Here is a 16825-nt window from a genome sequence, read left to right on the forward strand (position 1 = left end):
CCCGCGGGCTCTCGCGCTGTGCCGCCAGGAATAACCTCTGAGCCTGCGCGTGCAGTTTCTTCCTCCGCGATGAACGCCTTTTTCACCCGGGCAGAGATCCAGGGAGAAACGCTTCTAGCCTGTTTCCTTTACTGGTCTGGTGGCTGCGATTCGTGGTTCCCTTCCAGGCTTCTCACATTCAATTCCCGGGCAGGGAGTTAAGATCTGGCTTCACCACTGGTCACGGCATCCCAGGCTAAATCAGGCTGATAAACCCAAGCTAAATCTCCACAGGCCCAGGCTGGCCCCCGTGTCCCAGAGTCTGTGATGCTTCTGGGACCCAGGCTGCCTCCGTCTACTCAGGACCCCCAGGGCCCTCTGCAGGGACCGCTGGGTTATGGTGCCCACCAGCCCAGCACAGCGTTGCCAGGGTTGTGATGGGCCCCGCGACCTGCTCTCTCTGTCCAGCACGGAGTAGCCCCTTGCTGATCTCCACAAGCCCCATCCTGTTCCCCCGTTGCCCCCCGAAGCCATGAGTCCCTCTGCCGAGGTCTCAGCCGGCCGTGGACCCAGGGTTCACATCTGGGTGTCAGGACCCAAAGGCAGTCCGTTTCAACACCTCGTGAAGACACTCCTGAGCGCTGATACCTCTTGGAGCAGCTCCCGGGTCTTCAGCCCTTCAGTCCTGAGGAGTCCGAGGAAAGCTGCAAAGGAGAAATGTGATTAAGCGTTTGAAAAAAAGAAGTTGGTTTTCCGGATGATTAGAGCGCTTGGCCCCCTTTTGCAGAACAAACGCTGCGCCCAAATCAACAATGGGAGCCAGGGAGCCTCCGTGGGCCACAGAACCTTCGGCTGCAAGCCTTCCAGGAGCCGTCGTGGGCGCTGGGGTCTCCCAGGCAGTTTGAATAGATTCTTTCTCCCGGGCTGGGGTTTTGTGCTCCGGGCTTGATTTGAAGCACACGAAATGACTGGATGGCTCTCTCATTTCTATAAATACCTATCCTGCGTTACCTTGGCAGCAGCAGAATTCAGCTCATCTCTGCAGAGTGGAGAACAGCATTTGCTCTTGGTCATAACAGTCCATCTACTGTCCTCCCAAGACAACGGGACAGACCCAGGACCCACTGTGTACAACCCGGCCGCTTGTTCTTGTTACGTAAAGTCGGCTCGAGGGTATTTTTAAAGACACAGCTGGGATACACAGGGCAAGTCTATACAACATGAAGCACAGAATCAAAGCGTCTTACACGTTAACACTTCAGTTTGCACAAACCACACACCCGCACAGTCCCTCCCCAGTGCTCACATTCGGAGTATAATGTAAATATGAGATTACCGTGAGGATATTCCCAAGGCAAGGACTGCAGTCTGAAGCCTCCCTGTGTGCAGACTCAGTTTACAGTTTAGAAGTTGCAGACGTGACGCGACATCGGAAGCCCACTGCATTTCGATAAAAAGGCTATTTTCCCTATGAAAGCGACTGACTTGACTGAAGCGCAGGAAGAGCCCCGAGGCCAGAGGCAGGCTGTCGGGCGCCTCCGCTCCTTACGAGGGCTGCTGGTTTCACTTCTTGCCCACTTACTGATCTGAAAAGCAAAAATGGAGGTGTTTTATGAATTTGGGGTTCTTGTTGAAAGAACCGAGCGGACCGCGCCTCGTCCACTCTGACCTCTGACCTTGGCACCCCAGCGTCCCTCACCAGCCGTCACGGAAGCACTTCCCGAGAGGGCTGCGCCATCTGCAGCGCCCACGGCTGCCTTTGGGCTGTAAGGGGGCTGCTTCAGAGCTTCCTTCTCCTCAAACTAGGCACGCCTTGGCTCTTTGTGGGTAATTCAGTTACCACTTCTCTATGTCTGGTAGATTGGCTTGGCTTGGCTTTGAAACTTAGAAGCCATTAACAGTTCAGGAGAGGGCTTCCCTGGCGCCTCAGTGGTAAAGAATCTGCCTGCCAACGCAGGGGGCACGGGTGTGACCCCTGGTCCCGGAAGATCCCACGTGCCACAGGACACCTAAGCCGTGAGCCACAACTGCCGAAGCCCGAAGCCCGAGTGCCTGGAGCCTGTGACCCGCGACAGGAGAATCCGCAGAAAGAAAGGCCTGCCCGCCGCAGCTGGGGGCAGGGGGCAGGGTGTGGGCGCACGGGCGCGTCCCCCCTGCTCGCCAGGACCAGGGAGCGCCCGCGTGCAGCAGTGACGACCCGTGCGGCCATAAGCAAACGCGTCAAGGGCCCGTGGAAGGAAAAGAAGCCAGGGTAGCAGTCCCACACGCGAGTCCCACGGGTCTTTTTCACCTGTGTGTACAGATGGGGGATGAAGGTGACGTGTGCATGAAGAGGCCGGGGGTGGACGGGGGGCGGGGGGGGGGAGAGACTGGCCTCGCTCCCCTCACAGCCAGACTGTCATCCCGCTGACTCTGCTCCAAGCCGACCCTCAGCTCTTTATCGTGAGACCGTCCACGTCTCTGATCAGATCACTGTTTCTCCCTGGGCTCTCAGAGCAAGCTCCCAGACACAGCATCACTGCCGAAGCTCTATTTCCGGAACTCCAAACAGCATTTTAGCCATAACCAGATAGGATTTCTTATTTTCCTGGGAGAAAACAATTCAATCAATGCCAAATGCTTTGTTCTAATTTCTACTAGGTCCTATTAGGTTTTACCCCATTTTCCTTAGTCTTGGCATTGTGGCCTCTTATTCTCAATTGAAGCATTCATTTTCTATTCTCAGAGTTTTCTTCTGTCATCTTTGTAGTTGGGGAAATGGTCTCCATATATTAACTTACAAAATCGTTCTTATTTCAGTGGCAATATATACATATGCTTATTTTAAAGTAGACTTTTTTCTGCCCCCAAGTAGCAAATGTACATGGAAAAATTGAGAAGCCACAAAAGTACCTGAAGGCTAAAAATCAGGCATAATTGTGCCCGTAGGGACAGCCCCCGTTAGTCTTCTCTTTTTTTGAGATTTTTTAACGTGGACATTTTTTAAGCCTTTACTGAATCTGTTGCAATATTGCTTCTGTTTTCTGTTTCGGTTGCTTGGCAGTGAGACGTGCGGGATCTCAGCTCCCCGACCAGAGATCGAACCTGAGCCCTCTGCATCGGAAGGCGCGGTCCTCGCTGCTGGGCCGCCGGGCCGTCCTCCCCCAGCAAATTTGTTTTGGGCGTTAATGTCTTAGCATCTGCATGCCCAGCCCCCCTCTGGCCCTGCATGGCCACGGAGCAGTGTGTAAGGACATGCCACAGTTCACATGACGAACCTTCCTCTCCCCCATCTTAGAAGCCCCGTTGCTTTCAAACGCTTTGTTATTATACGTAAAGAACATTAAAGCCAGTGAAGTCAGCCTTGGACCCAAACCACCGGCTGAAGTCCGTTTGGAAAGCCGAGAGTTCAGAGGAGACCCAGACGCTGAGTCTTCATCAGAGCCATGTCCCTGGGGATGGCGTTCTCTTAGCCCGTCTCCTGAGCAGACGGGGTGTCGGGCCGCCTCCACTTCCCAGGCCGGCCAGGCAGCGCCATGGGGCGGGGAGGGCAGGGTGCGGGTGCACGAGTGCTTCCCCCCCACGCCGTGGACCACCCACGGGACACCGCAAAGGCTCGGCCGCGCTGGAACCGTGGCTTCCTGGCCAGGACGGTGGAGGCAGGCGTGCTGCGGAGGAGAGCAGAGCTGGATGCCGCCCAGGCTGAGCTCTGGCCAGTGACCCTGAGCACCTGCGTCAGTTACACCTGTGCCGCCGACCAGGCGTCGGAGATGAGACAGCTCTCCTCGCCAGGCCTCCCTGATGAGGACTGTGTGACCTCAGCTGCGGAAATAGGGAGCCTGCGGCTCAGAGAAGCTGAGGGTTTTACCTAAGCTGGCACAGCGCCAAGCGGTCAAGCAGAGTCTGGGATCCATGTTTCTTGCAGGCTAGGTTCTTTCTGCCCTTAACACACTACCTAAGAGTAACTAAAAGAAGCCTAACTTACTAACCGGAATGCAATGTTTAAATCTCTATTTGGTGAGTGATGGCCTATAAGAGGCATTGCTTCCCAGGTGGCCCTAGTGGTGAAGAACCTGCCTGCCAGTGCAGGAGACACGAGAGGCGCGGGGTCGGTCCCGGAACCCGGAAGATCCCCTGGAGGAGGAGGCGGCAGCCCACTCCAGTGCTCTTGCCTGGAGAATCCCAGGGACAGAGCAGCCTGGCGGACGACAGTCCATGAGCGAGCGAGTGAGTGGGTAAAATCACTCGGTCGTGTCTGACTCTTTGGGACCCCATGGTCTGTCCATAGAGCTCTCCAGGCAGGAGTACTGGGGTGGGCTGCCATTCCCTTCTCCAGGGGCTCTTCCCCACCCGGGGATTGAACTTGGGTCTCCTGCATTGCAGGCGGATTCTTTGCCGTCTGAACTGCAGCCCCTGGGTCTGCAAACAATCAGACGCAGCTGAACACACAAACATGAAGTATATTAATACTGCTTATTTTAACACTTCATTTAAGAATTAGGTGATAAAAACTTATAAAACGTATTGAATATAAAACCTTATTAAAGATAGAAACTTACTAAATATGAAATTGTGTATTGAAACATCTTGCAGGGCCTCCCTGGCGGCCCAGTGGTTAAGCCTCAGCCCTTTCTCTGCTGTGACCCAGGTTCAATCCCTGGTCAGGGCACGACGATCCCACAGGCAGAAAAGGATTCTTTGCCAGCTGGCACGCGCCATGTCAGAGCCCCTGTCTCTGTGTGCTTTTTTAAAGCACCACGCTATTTTTCCTTCCCAGTGAGTGCTCTTTGCTTTCCGAAAGTCCCCGGCGGGCTGTGTGGAAATTTCAGGTTCTTTTTTCCTGGGAAATCATTTGGAATTCTTGCTGCAGGACATAGAGTAGAAACATTTTTGAAGGAAGCATTCACTACGTGGGATTCAGAAATCTGACAGGATCACTAGGTGGAGAAAATGTAGTTTGGTTCAGAATTTTCTCAACTCTTCCCTCCATTCCGCAAACCCTCCGAGGACCAGCGAGGAATCCCCTCTTCGTCATTACAGCGCCAGGCCACCAGCGCCCCCTAGAGGCCCGAGGTGGGCTGCAGCCGGGTAATCGGGGGCGCTAGCCAGGCGATGGGGGTCGCTGCGGGCGGTCTCCGTGAGCCGGCCTGGTGCTGCCCTCTGGTGTTCAGAGGGGTGAATTGCCACCGTGAGACCTGGGTATTGCAACTTAATCCAATCAACGGGCTTTAGAGAAAAAAACCTCAATTCAATTCAGTTCAGCGGCTCAGTCGTGTCCGACTCTGCGACCCTATGAATCGCAGCACGCCAGGCCTCCCTGTCCATCACCAACTCCCGGAGTTCACTCAGACTCACGTCCGTCGAGTCGGTGATGCCATCCAGCCATCTCATCCTCTGTCGTCCCCTTCTCCTCCTGCCCCCAATTCCTCTCAGCATCACAGTCTTTTCCAATGAGTCAACTCTTTGCATGAGGTGGCCAAAGTACTGGAGTTTCAGCTTTAGCATCATTCCTTCCAAAGAACACCCAGGACTGATCTCCTTTAGGATGGACTGGTTGGATCTCCTTGCAGTCCAAGGGACTCAAGAGTCTTCTCCAACACCACAGTTCAAAAGCATCAATTCTTCGGTGCTCAGCTTTCTTCACAGTCCAACTCTCACATCCATACATGACCACTGGAAAAACCATAGCCTTGACTAGACGGACCTTTGTTGGCAAAGTAATATCTCTGCTTTTCAACATGCTATCAATGTTGGTCATAACTTTTCTTCCAAGGAGTAAGCGTCTTTTAATTTCACGGCTGTAGTCACTATCTGCGGTGATTTTGGAGCCCAAAAAATAAAGTCTGACACTGTTTCCACTGTTTCCCCATCTATTTCCCATGAAGTGATGGGACCGGATGCCGTGATCTTCATTTTCTGAATGTTGAGCTTTAAGCCAACTTTGTCACTCTCCTCTTTCACTTTCATCAAGAGGCTTTTTAGCTCCTCTTCACTTTCTGCCATAAGGGTGGTGTCATCTGCATATCTGAGGTTATTGATATTTCTCCCGGCAATCTTGATTCCAGCTTGTGTTTCTTCCAGCCCAGCGTTTCTCATGATATACTCTGCATATAAGTTAAATAAGCAGGGTGACAATATACAGCCTTGACGCACTCCTTTTCCTATTTGGAACCAGTCTGTTGTTCCATGTCCAGTTTTAAGTGTTGCTTCCTGACCTGCATATAGGTTTCTCAAGAAGCAGGTCAGGTGGTCTGGTATTCCCATCTCTTTCAGAATTTTCCACAATTTATTGTGATCCACGCAGTCAAAGGCTTTGGCATAGTCAATAAAGCAGAAATAGATGCTTTTTCTGGAACTCTCTTGCTTTTTCGATGATCCAGCGGATTTTGGCAATTTGATCTCTGGTTCCTCTGCCTTTTCTAAAACCAGCTTGAACATCTGGAAGTTCACGGTTCACATATTGCTGAAGCCTGCCTTGGAGAATTTTGAGCATTACTTTACTAGCATGTGAGATGAGTGCAGTTGTGCGGTAGTTTGAGCATTCTTTGGCATTGCCTTTCTTAGGGATTGGAATGAAAACTGACCTTTTCCAGTCCTGTGGCCACTGCTGAGTTTTCCAAACTTGCTGGCATATTGAGTACAGCACTTTCACAGCATCATCTTTCAGGATTTGAAACAGCTCAACTGGAATTCCGTCACCTCCACTAGCTTTGTTCGTAGTGATGCTTTCTAAGGCCCATTTGACTTCACATTCCAGGATGTCTGGCTCTAGGTGAGTGATCATACCATCGTGATTATATGGGTCGTGAAGATCTTTTTTGTACAGTTCTTCTGTGTATCCTTGCCACCTCTTCTTAATATCTTCTGCTTCTGTTAGGTCCATATCATTTCTGTCCTTTATCAAGCCCATCTTTGCATGAAACATTCCCTTGGTATGTCTAATTTTCTTGAAGAGATCTCTAGTCTTTCCCTTTCTGTTGTTTTCCTCTATTTCTTTGCATTGATCACTGAAGAAGGCTTTCTTATCTCTCCTTGCTATTATTTGGAACTCTGCATTCAGATGCTTGTATCTTTCCTTTTCTCCTTTGCTTTCGCCTCTCTTCTTTACACAGCTATTTGTAAGGGCTCCCCAGACAGCCATTTTGCTTTTTTGCATTTCTTTTCCATGGGGATGGTCTTGATCCCTGTCTCCTGTACAATGTCATGAACCTCATTCCATAGTTCATCAGGCACTCTATCTATCAGATCTAGGCCCTTAAATCTATTTCTCACTTCCACTGTATAATCCTCAGGGATTTGATTTAGGTCATACCTGAATGGTCCAGCGGTTTTCCCTACTTTCTTCAATTTCAGTCTGAATTTGGCAATAAGGAGTTCATGATCTGAGCCACAGTCAACTCCCAGTCTTGTTTTTGCTGACTGTATAGAGCTTCTCCATCTTTGGCTACAAAAAACATAATCAGTCTGATTTTGGTGTTGACCATCTGGTGATGTCCATGTGTAGAGTCTTCTCTTGTGTTGTTGGAAGAGGGTGTTTGCTATGACCAGTGCCTTTTCTTGGCAAAACTCTATTAGTCTTTGCCCTGCTTCATTCTGCATTCCAAGGCCAAATTTGCCTGTTACTCCAGGTGTTTCCTGACTTGCTACTTTTGCATTCCAGTCCCCTATAATGAAAAGGACATCTTTTTTGAGTGTTAGTTCTAAAAGGTCTTGTAGGTCTTCATAGAACCGTTCAACTTGAGCCTCTTCACCGTTACTGGTTGGGGCATAGACTTGGATAACTGTGATATTGAATGGTTTGCCTTGGAGACGAACAGAGATCATTCTGTCATTTTTGAGACTGCATCCAAGTACTGCATTTTGGACTTTCCTGTTGACCATGATGGCTACTCCATTTCTTCTGAGGGATTCCTGCCCACAGTAGCAGATATAATGGTCATCTGAGTTAAATTCACCCATTCCAGTCCATTTTAGTTCGCTGATTCCTAGAATGTCGACGCTCACCCTTGCCGTCTCCTGTTTGACCACTTCCAGTTTGCCTGGATTCATGGACCTGACATTCCAGGTTCCTATGCAATATTGCTCTTTACAGCATCGGACCTTGCTTCTATCACCAGTCACACCACAGCTGGGTGTTGTTTTTGCTTTGGCTCCGTCCCTTCATTCTTTCTAGAGTTACTTCTCCACTGATCTCCAGTAGCATATTGGGCACCTACTGACCTGGGGAGTTCCTCTTTCAGTATCCTATCATTTTGCCTTTTCATACTGTTCATGGGGTTCTCAAGGCAAGAATACTGAAGTGGTTTGCCATTCCCTTCTAGCAGACATTATATCCTTCACTTTTCTATCTGGCCCACAGTCCCTGCCTTACTGCAAAGAGCTAATTGGTAGTGTGTGTAATCGGGAGTGTGTTTTTGCTGTGTCAATTGAATTGAATGCTATCTTCAAAAATGATGTTGGAAGAGTCTGCCTCATCTTCGGAATGCTTCTGAGACTGTTTCACCCTGCCATCAGTAAGAGGAAGGAGGAGACAGCGGAGGGCACCGAGGCTTCACCAGGAAGGTGGGGCTCAGTGCCTGCTAGTGGACGTATGACTCCAAGCAGCTTCCTCGTTCCAACTTCAATTTTCTGATTTTTAAAATAGAATGAACATATTCAGCTTGCCAAACTTTGAGAGGATTCAACAAGTTAATGTTTAAAAAAATACCTGATAAACTTTTGAAAATTAAGAGTTTATATAATAGGTTATGGAATGCCTACTAGTAGATTTCACTATTTGAATTTTTCAAGATCACATTAAAAGGAACAGCAAAGAGACTAATTTTCTCATTGAGTCTGTTTAAAAAGGAAGCCTACTGCCGCACTCCATGTGCGCGACTCTTGTGCTACTTGTATTAAAATAAAGGTGAAAAGCAGCAAAACCTGTAAACATGTACAGTTATTTCAGCAGCCATAGTGCTTCGTCATTCCGTCATGCCCAGCTCTTTCCAACCCCGTGGTCGGCAGCCCGCCAGGCTCCTCTGTCCATGGGATTCTCCAGGCAAGAACACTGGGGTGGGTTGCCGTGCCCTTCTCCAGGGGATCTTCCCAGCAAAGGGCTCGCCCGTGTCTCCTGCCCTGCAGGCGGAAACTTCCCCATCTAATCAATGAGCAGGAGTCTGGTCTGTAGAGATTATTGATTCCACAGCAGGGACGGTTTTCTCCGCAGGGTGCCCTGGTCACTGTCCAGAGCTCTGCTGCCCATCTGAAACACACAAGTCACAGACAATGTCACGAATACTAGGTGAAATTTCTAGAGCCATGTTGTAAGTGTGGAAAATTATTCTGTCAGTTAATGAAGACTGTGTTGTCTTTCATCTCACTTTGTAAAAGAGAGCATTCTGGCCTCAGAGCCTGCGGTCCTAAATCTGAGTCCAAGTCTGATCATCTCACAAACACCTCTCAGGTGCTGGACAGGGTCTTAGAGACGGATGTCTTAACCCAGCGGACGCAGAGGCCAGCGAGCCATCCCTGCCCGACGCGGCCGGACCGTGCCCTCCGCCCCAGCCCAGCACGCGCCCTCTGCTCCCTCCTCCCCGCCGGGACTCTCGGCCGTTCCTCTGACCCTGGTGTCAGACTTGGCCTCTTCCGTGATGACTGAGGAGGCAGGAGACACGTGTCACACTGAATTTTCACTCCTCTAATTACAAAGCGAAGACATGCTTGGTAACACTTTGACCTTGCTGAAATATAAGCAGGCCACAACGGCATTGAGAGGGCCCCAGCAGCTGCATCATTGAAGGTGAGCACGCAGCGTGTGAGAACCTGCGGGATGCCCGAAAGCAGAGCTGACAGGAAAGCTTCAGGAAGCTTCGGGCCAACACCAGAAGTTCCCAGCTCGAGAACAGGAAGTAAGGGAAGTTTCAGGCCAATACCAGAAGTTCCCAGCTCGAGAAATTAGCAAGAGAAGGCCAGAACAAGTCCAAAGCAAGAAAAATGAAAAAAAAAAAAAATGATAAAGGCGGTAATCGGTATTATTAAAAACATCGAGAAATTCGATGAAACACCAAGTCAGTTCTTCTGCTTAAAAATGAACAAAGTTGACAGACCTTTAGAAAGCCTGAGAAAGGTGAATAGATTACCCAAATCAGAGGTGTCGGGTATAAAACAATAAGCATCACTGCAGAGCCTGTGGTCACTAAAGGACAGAGAGGGAGCTCTGTGAACAAGGCACACACATGTGACAGCTCAGAAGAAAGGGACCAGCCCCTCGAAGACGGCACACTGCAGAAAGTCAGCCGAGATGAAGTGGGCAGCGTGAGTAGGTTTACAGCCGTCTTAGAAAGCTGACCTTGCACTCAAGGTTCTGAACAGGAAATATCCAGAGCCAGACGGTTTCACCAGTGCACCTCAGCCGGCCGCCTCTAGAAAACGGCAGAGAAGGGAGGACTCTGTGAACCCAGTGTGAGCAAATAACATCTAAAGTAGACGGGGAGCTCCTACAACTCGGCAACCACACACAAGTAATACGATTTTAAAATGGGCAAAAGGCTTGGGAGGCATTTCTCCAAAGAAGACACACAAATGGCCACCAAATACAAGGAAAGCGGCTCACTAGTCATCAGAGAAATGCGAGCCGGAGCCCCGGTGAGAGACGCTGCCCACGTATCAGGATGGGCAGCATCAGAAAGTCAGAAACAGCCGAAACAAAGGGACGCAAGCACTGTGGGTGGAGACGCAAGCCGGCGCCACCGCCGTGGAAAACAGCATGTGGGGGGGGGGCGGTCCTCGACAATCAAAACAGGACCACCCACTTGCGGGTATTTATCTGCAGGAGGTGGAACCAGGATCTCAGTCTCCACATTCAGTGCCGCCTGATCCACAGTAACCAGGGCCTGGAAACGACTGAGCCTGCATCAGCAAGTGAGTGGACCGAAGACGCGGTGCCAGTCCCGCCGGATGCTATTCAGCCAAGAGAGAGGGGAGACCCTGCCGTTGGCACCAGCAGGGCTGGGCCCGAGGGCGCTGTGCAAAGTGAAACCAGGCAGACAGACAAACACGTACAATCTCACTTATCGTGAAATCCCAAAAGTCCAGCTCATGGACAGAGAGTAGAAGGCTAGTTTCCAGGGACTGGGAGGTGGAGGAAGTGGGGGAGGGAGTGTTTCTCAAAGGATACAGACTTTCAGTTAGAAGAGGCATAAGCTTGGCGAAACTGGTGTTCAGCCTGGGAACCAAAGCTATTAAAACTGTGTCGAATATTTGCAGCTTGCTTCCAATACAGACTCCAAGAACTAACTCATTAGAAAAGACCCTGATGCTGGGAAAGATTGAAGGCAGGAGGAGAAGGGGACAACGGAGGACGAGATGGTTGGATGGCACCACTGACTTGAAGGACCTGAGCTTGAGCAAAGTCTGTGAGACTGTGACGGACAGGGAGGCCTGGCATCTGCAGTCCCTGGAGTCGCAAAGGGTCGGACACGACTGAGCGACTGAACTGAACACTACGGCATTTAAATGGTCTTTCCACACGTATGCACACACAGACGGCAACTGTTTAGAGTGGCGGATCTGTTAACTCATCTGGTGAGGTGATCATTTCTGTATGTATCAAAGCGCCGTGTCCTGCCCCCTAAACTCACACGGTGTTACTGATCATTATATCTCGATAAAACTGCAAAGAATGAAGGACACACATAACAGGCAAAAATGTGTCCTTCGCATTTATTTTTATCCTTTAGAATCTTGCTGTCTCAACACACAGCTACAAGCTTCTTTCTATATATATATAAAAAATGCTCGAAGATGTTTCAAAGGAAGGAAACAAGCTGCCGTTTATTCTAGGGTAATGAGCATTACCTTGCTCAGGAAATGTCCTTTCTATCCACCTCAAGTTCCTTTTAGCATCTGGTTGAGACGAAGAGAAAATGGCCCTCTGATATTAAATCAATATCAAAGAAGGGGTGTTTTAGATCAGGTTTCCCTCCGCCAGCATCGTCTTCGCGATAATGCTTAGAAATGGTGCTGTGGTCCCTGCCAGGGGCAGGCTCGAAAGTGCAATTTTGGCAAAATAAATAAAATGATGGTTAAAAACGCTTTTCTTCTGCAGTGATCTCATAGGTCATCAGACTGTAACCAAGGACACATTTCTTGCAAGGCTTGTAGTGCTTGCAGCAGATGGCTGGAGAGAAAAGTGGTTGCCGTGTATTTAAGCGACGCAGGAGATGAAGGGCAGGAGGCATCCGCGCGGGCTGTGCCCCCGCTCACCGCGGGCTGTGCCCCTGCTCAGCACTGGCTGTGCCCCTGCTCCGCACGGGCTGTGCCCCTGCTCAGCGCGGGAGGAGCGTGTCCCGGCGGCTGCAGGGGGCGGGTCGTCGGCGCTGCCCACCGTGCCCAGTCCCGGCTGCACAGCTGCACGAGGAAGCCACGGCCCCACCGGGGTCTCGGGGGCCTGGCCCAGGGCGGGTGCTCTGCGTGCAGCCCCAGCCCCCTCCTCTCCTCCGCAGAGCCTCGCTCTTAGCCGCCGCAGTTCCAACGCGCCTTGCTCGCGGACTGCTGCCTGCCTCTGGCCTGCGTATGCCCGCTGTGCAGTGTCCCTAGAGGTCATCCCCGACCTGACTCCTGACACCCTGGGGGCCCTTCCCCCAGCAGAGGCCCATGACCACGCCCCAGGACCCCTGAGGCCAGTCTCACATCATCTTTTACCGAGTCCTGCAGAGTCTGGGCAGGCTGTTGATATTCAACCAGGAAAAGAAGTGCAAAACCCAGCTAAAACGACAGCTCGCAAGGTTTTATCCTCATCACTTTTTACTGTGGACGCCTCCGTGGAGTTGGGGATAAGAGGAGCTGCCCGGCCCACCTCCTGGGGCCGGGACGAGCAGACAGTGCAGGAGCCCAGAGGCTGAACGGGCAGCGGCTGTCGCTCCCGAGGACGAGGCTCAGGGCAGCCTTCAGGGAGCGGGCCCACGAGCGGCGCTTCCCCGGGGCTGCTCCTGTCCCCGCCCTGCGGCCGGCACCCCGGTCCCCATCACCTCCCAGCCGCCCAGATGACCCCCGGTGTTCAGGACCATCTCCTTCCGCGGAGTCAGGACCGTGGTCCCCAGTCCATGGAGCTCCCATCACTGTCCTTGCCTCCCCCGGGGTTCCTGCTCCGTCAGCCGCCCCTCGAGGAGCAGAGCGCCCAGGTTCACACCCTGTCTTCACTGAGAGTTTATGTTCCGTGTATACACAGCATCGTCATTCCCCCGCCCACCAACTCCGGGGCTGCTGCCAGGGCGTTGACCCCCACACGTCTGGACACCGGAGGAGCCCTCGGGAAGGGGTCTCAGGTGCTGGGGCGGTCAGCTGGCCCGCTGGCCTGTGGGGGCTGAGCCCACGCTCTGCACAGCGCCCTCGGCTCTCGACCTGCGGTTCATCCATTGGACCACGAGCTCCTGAGGGGCAGAGGCCACATTGTATTAATACCTGCCTCCCACTATCGACGTATTGCCTTTCAATAAGTGTTTGCTATAAATAAATAAATGAATGCTGATTAAATACAATTCAAAAGGCACTTAGGGGAAAGACCATTCATGAGTCATAAATATTTCGAGGGAGGGCCAAGAGGGAAGCATCCGTAAGCGCTTCGGGAGGCTGAGAAAAGGCGCCTTTGCTCCTCGCCTTGTCCCCGTGCGAGAGCAGAAGTGGAGTCTGGTGTCCCTTAGTTTGGAACATCACCAGTAGGTTGAAAGTTGTTTTCCTCTGAATTGGTAGGCCATCAACCTACCTTCAGCGCTCGCCATTTCCAGGCAGCCTCTCCCCACAAGGTCGTCATCGCAGAAGCCCGAGGTCCACCACCCAGAACTCTGTCCCCACGGTGATGACACGTGGGCTCCTCAGGCTGACCCCAGGTGGGTGAAACCCCGCTTCCCTCCACGGGACTTCACGTCTCAACCACCAGTCACGTCTAAAGTCTTCCAAACCTCCCTAGTGTTAACTATATGATCAGAGGCCCCATGAATTTACTTGCTGTGAAAAATTTATGCCTTCTTTGGAAAGTACTAAGTGTGTCTTTTCCAAACTAAGTAAGTTTCCGCAGATTCTGGGATCTGGGTTTAGGATCAGTCTGTTCACCCTTCTGACCTTCCTGGTTTTACAGAATTCAGCCTTGCACTCAAAGGCTTCCGAGTTCAGACAGGTAACTCCGTCCTTCCAGCTTACTTTCTCGCGAGAGGCGGTTGACTGCAGCCAGGCTTCGCTCCGCACGTCTCTCGCTTCCTCGGTGCCTGGGTGGACTGGCAGCGTCTCCCCAGCGATTCCAGCATGGACTTCGCGCGCTTTGTCCAGAGGAGGCCGGAGCTCCTCCCATCCACCTTCAGCAGCCGTTCGGTGACCTGCGGCATTGCCCTGTACTCACCGTGCTCGTAAGCTGTCTACAAGACACCAGAGCATTTTCTGTCTTCTGAATTTCCTCCCATCACACGTCCAAACAGACCACTCACGAGCCCTGGCAAGGCCCCCTCGGACCTTCCAGTTTTCAAAATGCATTTGAAATTGCTTCTTCCTTACTTCAAGCGGTGGCAAATCCAAGGGATCATGGAGCCAGGGAAGACCTAGATATCTCCTATGGATTTCTTTTTTTTTTTTGCCTGTGTGACTTCCCTCATGTCTCAGACAGTAAAGAATCTGCCTGCAATTCAGGAGAGCAGGTTGGGAAGATCCCCTGGAGAAGGGAATGGAGCCCACTCCAGTATTCTGGCCTGGAGAATCCCATGGACGGAGGAGCCTGGCAGGCTACAGTCCATGGGGTCACAGAGGGTCAGACACGCCTGGCGACTAGTGCACACACGCATTCACTTATTTGCGCAGCTGTTTCTCTGTTTCCACACGGTTCCGATGGCGCATGATTATGACTGGCTCGTCTAAATAATGAGCCGCGGCCAAATGGATTTATTGGAGAGAAAGAGAAATGTGATCTCGACGACTCAGATGGTGGTGTATACTCACAACCAGAAGAGTTTGTTCGGCCAGCGAGAGAAGCACAGAACGTGCAACTCATCAGAATCTTAGAGAGACCAGGATGGCTCATCTGTTCGGATGAAATGATGCTCATTAGGGCTTTACTGATTCTATAGCTTTGGCTTGCTTAATTTCCTATGAGTATAAGGAGCTCATACATAATTGTACATTTGTGCACATTTAAAGTATTAGTCGCTCAGTCGTGTCCAGCTCTTTGTGACCCCGTGGACTGTAGCCCACCAGGCTCCTCTGTCCATGGAATCCTCCAGGCCAGAATACTGGGGTGGGTAGCCTTTCCCTTCTCCAGGGGCTCTTCCCGACCCAGGGATCAAACCCAGGTCTCCCGCGCTGCAGGCACATTGTTTATCATCTGAACTACTGGGGAAGGTCTGTCCATATGTGAGTATTAGCATAATTAAAAAATAATTTATTGAAACTTTACAGCCAAAGTATTTTTTTCTTTCAAGCGAGATTCATGTATTTCTCAAGTTTTAGAAAAAAAATAGCCTTAGCTTACATTTCTACTTTATTAAATATACAACATACCATATGATATGTATATAAACATTTGAAATATTGGTTCCAATCTATCCTTTGAGGTTAACAGACTTTGATTTTTTTTTTTTTTTGCTGAACGTATTAAGTAATACTTATTTGTTTTAAAAGTTCCTCCTGTGTCTAACCAGGTGACTGAAGCCGCTTCATTTTGCCAGGATGCAGTCTGCCACCCACGGGAAGTGCTGGGAGGACTCTGCTGGTGTCGGGGGCTGTAAGCACAGCCCTCTGCTGGGTGTGGCTGTGCTCCCTGTGGGAACGTGTACCCAGAGTCTCATTTGTTTGCACTGAACTTCTCTATTTAGTCTTCGGGCACATTCTCCACGCTTCCTGTTCTGAAACTAAGCAAAGAAGAATTTACCTAATCTACTTATCACATGATGGACGTGAGTTTGAGCAAACGCAGGGAGACAGCGGAGGACAGGGAAGCCTGGCGTGCTGCAGTCCACGGAGTCGCAAAGAGTCGGACACGACTGAGCACCAGGCTTTCCTGGTGGGTCGGAGGGTAAAGAACCCGCCGGCCGAGGCAGGAGACACGGGTTCGATCCCCGGGTCGGGAAGATGCCCTGGAGGAGGAAGTGGCAACCACTCCCGTATGCTTGCCTGGGAAATCCATGGACAGAGGAGCCTGGCGGGCTGCAGTCCACGGGCTCACAGAGGGTCAGACAGGATCTAGCTAATCGTTGCACCTTCCCAAGTTAGGTTTCTTCTTTCGTTGATTTTCAGACGGAGAAGTAAAGCCGTTTCCCGCCTCAGTCTCCCTGTGAAAGCCTCCGGCCGCTCCTCACTCTCTGCCCCGTGAGTCATCCCTCAGACTCGGCAGCCGGAGGCCGTGCAGACGTCAAGCGCGGGGCTGACAGGATGGTCCTCCCGCCCTTCCTCCGCCTCCTTCCTGACAGCACTCGGGGGTGGTTCCTGGTGTTTCCTGTGGCCACAGCAGGCTGTCCCGCTTAGATGGCCTCGGCCTTGGCCAGGGTGCTTCCTTGGACGCCTCCCGGAACCCCCCTCCCCGCCTGCAGCTGCGGCGTCACCCCCCACTGGCCTTCCTGACCCCCCGGCCCAGGAGTCCTGCTCCTCTGACCTTTACCCCCCTTGCCATCAGATTCATCCGTCCTCCCTGCTGAGTCGCCTCTAAGCCTCTGCTTCACCCATGGATTCGTCTAAAATGCTTATTCGGTGCCTGCGACAGGCTGGGCCCTGGGTCGGTGCTGGGAGCCTGGCGAGAAGTAAAGTGCACGTCTGTCCTCGAGGGTCTCGCGGGTGAGGCGAGCAGATAAGGAAATATTAGGTGGGAAACGGCTGCTCACCAGCCCTGGCTCCTGCCTCGGGTGTCCCC

This window comes from Budorcas taxicolor, chromosome 12 (genome assembly GCF_023091745.1).
Source record: "Budorcas taxicolor isolate Tak-1 chromosome 12, Takin1.1, whole genome shotgun sequence".
Lineage (NCBI taxonomy): Eukaryota > Metazoa > Chordata > Mammalia > Artiodactyla > Bovidae > Budorcas > Budorcas taxicolor.